Raw genomic sequence first — 12,770 nt, 5'->3', positions numbered from 1 at the left:
AAGATGTGCCTTCCTGGATGTGTAAGCTGCTCTCACCTCCCACAAGGATGGCCCCTCATACAAAAACCAGTTGCCTTTGCTGAAAGGTAGGGCCAACCCTGAGGTACCAAGTGCACTCCAGAGCCCTCTTGGAATCAGGTTGAGTCTGAGACTTCATCTGAAATTGTGCCTTTGCTTGGCGTCTGCTTCTCCCAGATTGGCCCCGCCCACATCATGCCCACCTCAGTGAATCACTGGGCCTGAATCCATGGCTCAGGATGTCTCAGGAGGACCCACCTCAGACAGAACATATCAGAACAAGAATTCTGGGAGGGGCCACAGCAGCTGCGTGCGTCAGAAATTGTACCGGCCTTGAGAGATCTTTCTCAGCATCACCCCCGCCCCCTGCTCAGCAGTGCCCTTACTGACGCTTCTGGTGGCTCCAGTGAAGGGGAGAGTGGGTGGGGCCAATGGGAAGAGATGCTTAAATATCTCTGTGAGAAAACATTCCTTTAACTTTCTTTGATTCAAGGCATTCACTTGGTCTACTGGAGACTTTTCAGAACTTGTATGTTACCATTCTGCGTTCTAGTACAGAATTCTTTGTTTTATAAACCCACCTCCTAACCTCCCCCCCTTAAAAAAAACAACCCCAAAACACCCAATTTCTTCAAAGCAGCTTTTTCCATTCTGTGGATGTAGAAAAAATGGTGGTAAGTCAGAAACTTCTCCTCTCTGATGGTTATTTTATCTTTTGGCACTGGCCCTTGGAGATCAGAGGCCAGAATCAGATAGGGCGACTCTGGTCCTCCCGGGGTCCTTCAGCACTTACGTAACACCCTGGCCGCTGCGCCAGGCGGTTGCAGGCCGGCCACTGTCTTGATTTAATGCCCTCCTTCGCTGTGGTCCATTTGCCCAGGCTCAATGAGCCATAAAAACAGATCCTCCGGCGAGCCGACAGTCTCTGCTTCAGAGATGTAAGGTCAATGGGGAACCTACAACAGATGATTCTCTTTTTATTCAGTGTGTTATGAGGAATGGTCATCAGAATTAGTGATCCATTTTAGGGGAAGGTGGGTAGAAACTCGGGCCCTTTACACAATTTCTCTGGGTTTAAAATAACAATTATTCTAAACTCTATTCTTCCTCTAGCTCCCTCTCCTCTTCCCTCTTTCACTCCCTTCCTATCTTATTATTTTTTTATTGAGAACGATATTTAATTTACTCAGTTTTCCTTACAGCCAAAACTCTGGGAATTCAAAATTAGCATCCTTGCCCGTGAGCTTCTTCTAGACCCCGGAAACGGTTTTAACCTTGTGCTCCACGCTGTTCTGCTGCGCTTTGTCCAAAAGCACCCTTATGAGCCGGCTGCGCCCAGCTTCACAGGGCTTCCCTTGCCCACGTTTCACTCGGGAAAACCAAGTCCTCCAGGATGGCGTGCACGGGGGTCAGGGTGCGGCTCCTCAGATGCTTTTGCTTATTCTGTCCGGCTCTTTGCCCATGGCTTTGGCAGATTTTTCCTCTGAGCGATAAAGACCAGGTGCTTCCCACTGAGTGTTTTCTCCAGCTCACGCGCAGCCGGACTTGAATTTTCTGGAAAGACTTGAGTTGAAGAACCGGAACAAAGATTATAACAGCTTTTCAACCACCCCCAATTTCAATTTCCTTGGCTGCTGTGATGTTCAGCTCCCAGAGCTGGGCCTTGAGGTCCGAGTTCATCTCCAGCTCCAGCAAAGCCTTGGAGATGCCAAACTCGAACTCGTCTGGCTTCTTGCCATTGGGCTTCACAATCTTGGCGCTGGAATTGAACTTGGCCTTCTCCTGGGTGAGCGCCGGCCTGAGAAGAGGCCTAGGTCTCTGGAGAGCTCCTCAACCTTCGTGGCGGAAAAGCCCTCCCTTTCTATCTTGAATTTGACTACAGCTTTATAATTTGCTGGAAGTTTAGAGTGAATTCAGAAGTGAACTTACAAAAGTTCTATAAAAATTTAAAAAATCTCTTGGCAGCACAGCCTACAAGCTCTTCCATGCAAGCCATTCTGAGCCACTGCTCACCTGCTGGAGGCAAGGCTGTGAAAGGCCTCCAGCTTCAGGAGAGAACAGGTGCTGGCCCTTCAATTGCAAACTGTCTGACTTCGGGCAAATGTAATCCCATGACGCTCCGTTTTCTCAGGTGCAAAAAGGAGATAATTATGCCTCCTGTGCTGAAAAGGAACGAGACATTGCTCTAGCATGTAACTAGCATATAATCAGAGCTTAATAAATGACAGGCATCATCATGAGACAAACGCATACACAAAGACATCAGGGCTGGGAACAGGAAAGGAAAAGGCAATCTTTAGGGAAAGTGGGGCTTAAAAAATGTAGTCTTCTTGGAAGTGGGCTTGAAATGATTTCTTTGAGTCTATCATTGGGAAAGAACCGGGTGTGTGGATGTGGGTGTGTGGGTGGGAGGAGCGGGGGGGACAGACCACAGCCAGGTCAGAGGGTGGTGATTATTTTGATGGCCTCTGCAGAGAAGGTGTCAAAGGTCAGCAGTTCAGAGTTGCTGGGGATATCCCCCCAGTATACATGGGGTTCCCCCCACTGGCAATGCTCAGCTGAATTGGGTCAGAAAACGGGAGTTAACATTAACAACAACTCTTTGTCTCAACACAGCTTTATCCCCAGTTCGGTTTCTTTTCCTCCTCCTCCTCTTCCTTCTTTGTATAACCCTCTACGTTAGGGAACTATTTTAAAATGCTTCTCCCTGTCAAAAATAGAGTCAACAAGTGCTTCTTGGGGCATGTTAAGCAGACGGTCTTCCTGAGGCCAGGATACAGTGCTGTTGTTGCTGTTGTTGTTTTAGGACCTCATCCCATCCTGCCTGCAGTCGGAGATTGGTAGCTGACAATGCAGAGGGCCCTGTATGGGGATTTAGCCAGAGTCTAGATGTCTTGAGCTGGAGGCAAGAACAAGAAAGACCTAAGAAGGTGAAGGATGCGGGAGAAGGAACTTTGTTTCGTCTGTGGAAGCTGCACCAAAATGACAACTCTTGCACAAGCCTTGTCACCACACACATGTCTGATCCTCATGGTGGATGTCAGAAGTGTGGGTGGAGTGAATTTCTTGACAAATTTCTCCCTCTTTAACCCTACCTTACACACGTCTCTCTGCTTCCCTTTTATAGAAATCAGAACCATTCCAGAGGGGATGCCCTAGAAACCGGCATGTCCTCATTCCTTTACAGACAAATTTGAAAAGACTGAAATACTGAAATACCCCTGAGGGGGAGAGGGTAAAAGAGAGAGAGAGAGAGAGAGGGAGCGAGGGAGAGAGGGAGAAAGAGAACTTGAAAATTAATCACCAAGACAATGGTGAAAATTCACCACTAGAAAGTCTGGCTTTTAAAGCCTCTCCCTTTCCTAGATTCAACTTTTTAATGAGAGGTTAAAACATAGTACTTTAAAAAGAGAATTTACAAACTAAGTCGGTACGATAATCCTAGCAAGTCTATGCATTCACCTCCCTGCCCCCCATACCAATACACCTGAGGAAATGTTTTGAATAAATAAATGTACGTAGGTATTGCATCTCTGGACAACTTTATGTTAGGGTGAAAGGTCACCTAAGATTAGTATCACAAACTGGACAATGATTAGTACACCTCAAATTGATTTATACTATCAAATGGAGAGTAATTTTAGTAATTAATACAACTGCTTAATTCCCACATAGTTGAAAACTTGTCATGTATTTCTCATTAACTTATAGTAAAAATGGTAATAAAACAAAAAGATCTCAGTCTGAGCACAAATGTGATTTTAGTTGATATTAAAAAGTAACCTCATTAAGACCCACATTTGTTAATGACCTTAACCGTCACAGACATTGGCCAAAGTTTGAGCTTGAGTCAGGGTGTAGGTATTGATTTATAAACCTGTGTTGGATTGTTTTCCAAGCAAAGTAATTGTATTCAGCTGCAGAATTCAATCTTTGAATTCCAAAACTTTGTACCCAGAGTCAGTAAATGTCAGCGGTGAGGTAATGGGCCGTAGAAATACAATTCTCATCATGGAGGGATGGGTGGCGCCATCTCGCAGTAGCCAGGCCTGTGAGTCTGGTTTACATCAGATGCTCAGATTCTCTGTGTGGTGAGGCTTTGCCAACATAGCCATGTCTAGGAAGACTGGACTTATTCCTTTCTAGCACTTAAAAATATTATCTTATGCATTAACCTCCTGTGAATGTTTTAACGAATTACCACAGATGTGGTGGCTTAAAATGATGCAAATTTATTCTCTTACAGATGTAGCAGCCAGAAGTCTAAAATGGGTTTCAGCAGGTTGTGATCAAGTGTGGAATCCTCTCCAGGAGTTCTCTGGGGGAGAATTTTTTTCTTTGCCTTTTCCAGGTTCTGGTGGCCACCTCTGTCCCCTCTGCCCGTGGCCTCGTGGCTCCTGTCTCCATCTTGAAAGCACATCGCTCCAGTCCCAGTGTCTGTCATTACCTCGCTTTCTCCTTCTCTGCCTTCCTCTTACAAGGATACTGTGATCACCCTTAGAGCCCTCTCAGCTAATCCAGGTAATGCCCCATCTCAAGAGCCTTAACTTGCATCTGCAAAGTCACATTTTTTCATAGAAGATGACATTCACAGGTTCCAGGGATTATTTTGTTTACCACATCTTAGAACTCAAATTATTAAGTTTGACCAGGATTACCACTATGTCCTTTTTTTTAATTAGAAAGGGAGTTATAGAGAACTTTGTATTTTATTTAATCAAATCTCTTAAACTAAGAAAATAATATGCTTATAATGAAAAAAAAAATTAACCAATACAAAAGGTGTGCCAGGGAAAGTGAGGGCCTTTCACTTTAGACTAGATTGGCCTCGGTGGCCAGTTGGCCACTGTACACCAGCCCCAGACCCTTCCCCAGAGCTAACCATAGTTACCTGTTTTTCAGGTGCCCTTCCAGAAAGTTTTCACATATATAGTGTACATTTTTACCATGATTGAAAAATGATATATATGTTGTTCTGTTCTTGAACTTTCCAGTTATTTTATCTTGGAACTTCTTCCTTGTCAACACATTCAATTTTATCTTATTTCTTTTAACTGTTGTGTAGTATTCCATTGAATGGATGTACCATAATTTGTTTAAACATTGAAAAAATATATATATATGTAAGAATTTAGATTAGTTCCAGAATTTTCTTTGCCATTACAATGTAATCTACATCTTTATATGTGTATTTCTTTATATACGTCAGTAGTTAGTTGCTGAGCAACATTCCATTATAGCAATATACTACAATTTGCTTATTTTCCCCCGTTGGTAGACATTTGATTGTTTCCAGGTTTTTACTATTATGAATAAAGCTGCTATAAAAATTTGAATGTAAGTCTTTGTGTGGACATATTTTCATTTCTTTTTGGTAAATACTGGGAGTAATTGGAATTGTTGGGTCATGGGGTTTGTATATGGCCAACTTTAGTAAATGGTATCCAGTAGTTTTCAGAAGGGATTGTATAAATTTACCCACCTCCCAGCACTGTGTGAGAGTCCAGCTGTTGCATATTCTTGCCAACACCTGGCACTTTTCCATGTTAGCCATTCTGATGGATGTATGATAGTATTTATTTCATTGTACTTTCAGTTAGCATTTCCCTGATCATTAATGTATTTGAGTGACCATGTTTACTGACCATTTGGTTATCTTCTCAATGAATGAGTTACCTGGTCACATGTTTTTCTTATTGTCCTGTTGGTTTGTCTATCTTGTTCTTACTGATTTGAAGAAGTTCTTTACATATTCTGGATCCAACTTCTTTATTAGTTATATGCATTGAAAATTAACTCCCTCTCTGTGAGTTCATAGTCACTCTCTTAGTGGTGCCTTTTAATTAACAAAAGCTCTTAATTTTCATCAATTCCAGTTTATCAGAATTTTTCTTGTCAGTGTGCTGCTGTATTATTTTATAAGATCTTTGCTGTTTCAAGGTCGGACTGATATCCCCTTATATGATCTTCTAAATATGTAAGTGGAATCGGCTCTTGTGTATGATGTGAGAGGGTAAGATTCATTTTTAAAAATATAACTATTCAACTGACCCTGTACCACTTACTAAAGGACCGTCTTTTCATCGTGACTGTAATGTTACCTCTGTCAATGAAATGAACACCAATTTGTGGGTCTGTTTCTAGACCTCCTGTTCTGTTTAACTAGATGTGATTTGATTTAGGGCAAAGAAAGCATGTGACCTTTCTCTCATCTGAGTGCCTTGAAGCAAATTTGCACCATCAGAATAATTCTGTTTTGATCAGGATATGCCTAAAGAGTTATTTTGAGTTCTTGCTCCCTTCAGTAAGATGAAGTGCTTAAGTTAATCATAATTAGATTCTCTGATCCCTTTTCAAGATCTTTGGAAGAAATAAGCCAGTAACAGCTGTAGAGTAGAATATCCTGTGAGAGCTTCTGCCTGAGAGAAATGAGGGCTGGGCCTCTGTCAGTAAGTCAGGAGGCTCTTCCAGTGGGTGTCGGACTGTTTCCCCAGCATTCCTCCTCCTGTGGTGTCCCAGCATATGTCTTTCTGGCTCAAGATAACCTTGATGGTTCTCCAAGCCAGTTTCAAAAATCCTATCTGCTCATTTTCATCTTGGCTTGTTCCGTGTGCCTCTCCCTCCAGGACCTCTCCCCTGCTTTTGGTCTCTAGAAAGTGAATCCCCTGTCTGATATCTGTGAGAAAGCCTCTCCTAATCCTGGCAGCCTTATTGATCTTCCTCCTCTCTGAACCAAGGGCTGCTATTATCTTGAATCACCTGTTTTGGCCTTTGTATCATTACTAAATATTTCAAAGGTACTTGTCTTGTCTCTCAAGCTGAAAGTGCAGCTCTGCCGGAGGTCAAGGCCTGCTCTTACTCAAAGCAGTTGATCCATAAATATTTCATCTTTGATGAAGGGAATGGTGGGCCTGGAGGCAGTTTAGTGGTGGCAACTGGGAGTCACCTGCTTTGGGACACGGAGAAGAGAAACAGAGGAAGATCTGATGCCTTCGGGGGAGCCAAAGCCCTGTCCCCAGTGTGGATGCCTGGTGGTCTTTTGCCTCTAACATTTTGGTGTCAGATGACAATGACTGAGAATTGCCCTAAACCAGGGGTCCTCAAACTTTTTAAACAGGGGGCCAGTTCACTGTCCCTCAGACCGTTGGAGGGATGAACTATAGTTAAAAAACTATGAACAAATTCCTATGCACACTGCACATATCTTATTTTGAAGTAAAAAAACAAAACGGGAACAAATACAATATTTGTATTTGCACATGGCCCGCGGGCCGTAGTTTGAGGACCCTTGCACTAAACACTTGCTTCATGTTTCCAAGTGTTTGGATCAGAAAAGAGACCCACTTTCACATGGGATGGGGCGGGGCATGACCAGAGTGAGGAGAAGACAACTCGGGTTTGAGAAGGAACTCCTTTGTTTTTTAGCTGGAAATGGAAGCAACACTGGTGTTCTCCTCCCTTTCGGAAAAAAGCCTGCAACCAGGGAAGGTGTGGGAATATGAGGGACAGGCCGACACCACCATCTCCAGGCTTCACAAAGCCGCGTCATTGGAATAGACAAACCATTACACCTGCTGGATGAGACGTCCTTTAAATAGATGCTAAACAGGATCGGTGTCATGTGCCTTCAGCATAATGTGACAACTGCCTGCGCTGGCTGATCTACTCGGAAAAGCTGTTGAGTTGCAGGTTAAGTGAGACAAATATGGAAGGACATTCCTCTTGTTTGGGGATTTTTGTCACTTGCTCCCGACAGATGTTCTTCCCCGAGGTTTCTGGCAGAATTGAAGGAATGACCTGAGACTTGAAAAGTTGAAAAAAAATATTGCCACCCCAGTATCCTCTTATTTAGTGACTACTAACAAGTGTGCAGTGTAAAAATAACCCCCCTGGTGTAGTTTTTGGGAGCAATTGGAATAATTTGTACTCACTTGCCTGCTGACAGTGGTGGGTTTGCTGTTTGTTATGGAACATTCCAAGGAACCCATTAATCGCCCTTTGGATACCCCTTAGGTACCAAATGGAAATGAACAGAAATAAAGTTTATGGCATAGTGCAGTTCTGATAACAAAAGCCTGATGACTCAATAGTTAAAACCTTAAATTCTCTCAGCATTCTCTGAGTGGAGAAGAATTTCACCCAGCAAGTTGCCCAGGCCATGCAAGTCTTCTTAACCTTTGCAGGCCTTGTCAGAACCTTCCATAGTTCCCACCAAAGCTAAGTCCCACTAAACTGGCTTATAAACGTTTCTCCTGGCTGTTCAGGGGCCACTCCTCCTAGAGTGCTCCTGCATGCACATTAAGTTTTTCTTCGGTTAATTTGTCTGTTGTTAATTAATCCACAGCCCCAACCACTCAAACATAAGTTGACACAGGAAAAGGTTTCCTCCCAACAGAAGGATATGAAAAATCCAGTGGGGCAGTGTTACAGTGACAATATAGTTGTGCTGAGGGGTAAAAGCAATACGTAGTGAGGGAGTAGCTGCACATCCTCCTTTCCTGCACAAACTCTCATCTCTCATTGCCCTTATCCTTTGCCACTGTGGAGCACTCATCAGTCTTTGAAACACCTTCAACTCCACTTTTTCTCATATTGGTCCCTCTTCAAAAGCTCCAAACCTTTCTCTCTGCTAAGGATCTCCTTCTGATAACATTTAATGGCTTTATCTTGACAACTTCTCTATTGCTTTCTGCCAGACAGTATTAAGCACTCCTTTCTGTGTTCCCTTAGCAATGTGACCATACAATTGCCCCATCTATGTCCCTATCCACAGCTATCCACTCATTTAGCTATCTTCCCGTTCTTTCAATGTCCATTGGCCCATCCATCTACTCACGTTTTTGTTCATCCAGCACTCCTTCCATCTACCCATGGAAGAAATATCTATCTAAACCCTGTATGTGCCTAAGCCTGGATTTGACCTTCACATGGATCAGATTGATTTCATTTGGTTCCAAGGCCACAGAGTAGACAGGCAAGTCCAGAAAACACCTCCAGCATGCTGCTTGTCATCCCATGTCAGGTTTTGTTTTAATCCTCACCGGAGAATGTTTTTAAATTGATTTTAGAGAGAGGGGAAGAAGGGAGAGAGAGAGAGAAAGATCAGTGTGTGAGAGAAATATCAATTGGTTGCCTCACATATAGGCCTATACTGGGGATGGAATCCACAACCTGGGTATGTGCCCTGACTGGGAATCAAACCCGGGACTCTTTAGTGTATGGAATAAAGCTCCAACCAACTGAGCCAGCTGGCCAGGGCTCATGTCAGGTTTTATGTTGGCTTGGAAGAACCCATCCTCAGTACCTTCTCTGCTCACTTGCCCTCTGGACCAACAGGGAGCTGAGAGAGAAATGCTCAGTTTGAATTTAGATTAAGAATCTGGAAATCCTAGGGCCTGTTTCTTCTGACTTAGAGACACCTAGAATCAGTGCAGGGGGGTCAAGGTCAGGGCCATCAATGGGATGCAGTTACTTCCGCTGATTTTAGCTTTAGGATGGTTACACATGTGCAGAATCATGGATATTTTACCACCAAACTGATATGCAATTACCTTTTTTTTATTTGTAGTCTCAAGAACAAATGGACCGTGGTAAGATGGAATGAGAACAAAAAGCTTTAGAAAGTGAAACCAGCACTTGGACACAGAAACACCACAAACTCCCAGTGGTTTCTAACTCAGAGTTCTCCCTTAGGTGCACTCCGTCATGGAGATAAAAAGAGCGCGAAGGCGTCTTTGACTCTGCTGTAAAATTTTCTTTATTGGAAGGGGCTCGCACTCTAACTCAAATGGTGACACCGTAACCACCGTGTTCCTCGTAAAACATTCGCTGGCTCCTGCTAACACTTGTCAAACCAGAAAGGTCCTGGCTCAAAATAGAACCCGAGGTTTTTTCCTGCCGATTTCCAAACTCCATGTGGCAATTGGATGGTCATGGTTGTTATGAAGAAAAGGTTCTGCCTTCGTGGTAGTAATTTCAGCCTGTGTTAACAGACAGAAACATTTTCACTAAAAGGCAGGCATTTTTATTTGTTGAGGAATCAGGGTTCTTTTCTCTGACTCTGGCACCCACTACTCACAGCCGTAAATCAAGTGATGCACAGCTCATTTTCCCCTTCTCAATGGAGGTTGGCTCTCTGACTATTCCATTCATTAGATGTGGAGTGAGAGAAATGCACACTTCATTTTCTTTGTGGCCACAACCTTATTTTCCCTCTTCGGGTCTGAAGAAAACCAATAAACCTTCTATCTTCAAATTTTCAGAGGAGTGCTTTCCATCTAGCTGATTCTCAAATGCTTTTAAATGGAAAAAAAAGAACTGAAAACAGGCTGCTGTTTGGGTGATTTGCAAGCTCTCTGAAATTACTGTTTTTCTGCTTCACAGACTCAGTGATTGACAGTGCCTTCCCCCAGATAGTCAAACAGCTGGCATTGGCCAGGATGATGCTGCTCGAAATTGCTCATCTTTTTTTTTTAAATGTCAGTTACTACTGAATGCAAACTAGAATTAATTTTTCATGGGCTAATGGTCTTGCATAGCTACAGTGTACCTGCTGGGTTTATGGACTTTGTAAATAACATTCTCTCTCTCTCTCTCTCTCTCTCTCTCTCTCTCTCTCTCTCTTTGCCATTCTTAGTCTCTTAGGAATTTTAGTTTTTTCATGCTCTTAGCCCCTCCTCATATCTGGTTTAGTTTGATAAGAGCAGATCGACTAGCCAACCTGGGGTGTGAGAAAACTCTTTGTAGATGGGGTCCAGTGGTCATAGTCAGCAACTGGCACATTGGACTGGAGCTTGAGGTTTCCGCACAAGCCCCTCTGTCCCCTAGCTGTGTCCAGGGTGAGAAGCCATAGGACGAAGGCCCTGTAGCCCATTGTACCTCCCTGTAGACCAAGGTTTCTCAACCTTGACACTATTAAATTTTGGCCTGAAATAATTCTTCGTTGTAAGAGGGGAGCTGTCTGGATTCATTGTAATACATTTAGCAGCATTCGTGCTTTTTTATCTCCATGACAGAGTGCACCTAAGTGGCTTTTATCCACTTCTTCCCCATGATTGACAACCAAAAATGCCTCCAGGAATTGGCAAATGTCCCCTGAGTGGTGAGGGGATTGTCCCCAGTTAAAAACCACGACTGTAGATACTCTACCCTGTGCTCCTCGAGTAGAATTCTCCAGAGAAAGTTGGGATGAATGAGAAAAGAGGAAAAGGAGATGGGGGAGGAACTCAGAAATGAGATGTGGTAGCCTCTGCTGAGAATCCAGACTAATGAATTCACTGGTCACTAACCCTGGCTGTGCGTTGAGATAACCTGGAGAGCTTTACAAAATACCCACTGTCTGAGCCTAGTCCCAAGATCCTGAATTAATTGGTTTGAGGAAAGCATCCTGTGTGATCATGTGTACATGGAACATAGCAGGTGCTCCAGTATTTCTCAGGCTGACAAGCAGAATATATTAGATCACTTACATAAAGTGTAAATCACCCCCTTCTCCCAATTCTGGGAATCGGACTTACTTTATGGCTCAAGCTAAAGAATTGCAAGAATCAGGAAACCAGAAGCAATGAGGATGACAGGGAACCAGGGGTGGCATTTATGACCATTATACAGAGTTCTATTAAGTATTCAGTGAATGCCAACAACCACGCGAAAGAAGCACAGGGTAACCACAAAACAGACGGGACAAGCAGAAAGCATAGTAAATTGGTACACCTAAATTCTATCACATCAAAAAGAATATTAAATGTAAATGGACTAAACACTCCAATTAAGAGGCAGTGGCCCTTCTGATTTGTCCTAAAGTTCAAGGACCACAACTCCAGCAGACGGGGGAGGTAATCAGCTCTTTATAGGCAAACCAATCAGAGAACGCGTTAGCTCACTCATCAGCAACCGTCCTAGAAAACAAAAATCTCCTTGTCCCACTGAACAAGCCTGAGGACCTTCAGGAGTGGTTAAGTGGGAGACCGCAGCCATGGGGTTCTGTGCAGAGGGACGCCGGACAGGCCTGAAGAGCTTCGTTCTTTCTCAAGCCCTGACAATTAAGGGGTTCATCTGTGAGGTGTAGACGGTCACATCATGGGGACATCATCATCATTTCTGGATGTAATTCCATGTGTGTTTGGATCCACCCGCCCCTTGTCTCACAGTGGCCGTGGGCAAGTTAAGAGAAACTCCCTTAGGAGTAAGTTGGGAAATTATCATTAATAATAAACAACTTAGTGTTTTTCACTTTAATTTCTGTACTGAAAATATAATCAACAGTGAGGCAGTGAAGTATGATTTTATTGATCCAGATAGCCTTTCCAACTCCAAAATCTCTTTCCACCTAGCCTAATACTACACCAGAAAGTCATTACTAAATACTACGTACTGTCATTGACACTGCCTATTTATTCACTTAAACCTGTACCTGACTCAGGGCAGCAAGGCCCGTATGCTGGCATGGAATCCTTGATTACTGATCTCTACAGTCCAGTTTGCTGATCGCCATAAACCACAGAAGCGCCTGAGGGCACCTAGCATGCAGCTGTGCCAGCTTCGTCTCTCAGACTGCTCCTGGCACCTGCAAATAGCCCACAACCCCATGTCTTGATTCTATTTTGAAATCTGAGATTACCACAAAATGAAACAGAACAGAATGTGTATTTCTAGCGTCCCCTCCTATCACAGAATGAGCAGTTGAGAAGTTTCTGAAGCTGCGGTCTCTCTGGCAGGGCAGAGGAGACATTCATGCTTCCTGGAGCCTTGTT

The 12,770-nt window shown here is 43.5% G+C and overlaps 1 pseudogene; it reads right to left on the bottom strand.

Annotated features, from left to right (window-relative positions):
* Nucleotides 1-1,214: 1,214 nt before the first annotated feature.
* Nucleotides 1,215-2,014, bottom strand: LOC102772219 (annotated as a pseudogene).
* Between the last annotated feature and the right edge of the window lie 10,756 nt (nucleotides 2,015-12,770).

Source organism: Myotis davidii, unplaced genomic scaffold (genome assembly GCF_000327345.1).
Source record: "Myotis davidii unplaced genomic scaffold, ASM32734v1 scaffold143, whole genome shotgun sequence".
NCBI lineage: Eukaryota > Metazoa > Chordata > Mammalia > Chiroptera > Vespertilionidae > Myotis > Myotis davidii.
Note: the sequence above shows the minus strand (reverse complement) of the source record. Positions and strands in the feature narration are given on the sequence as shown.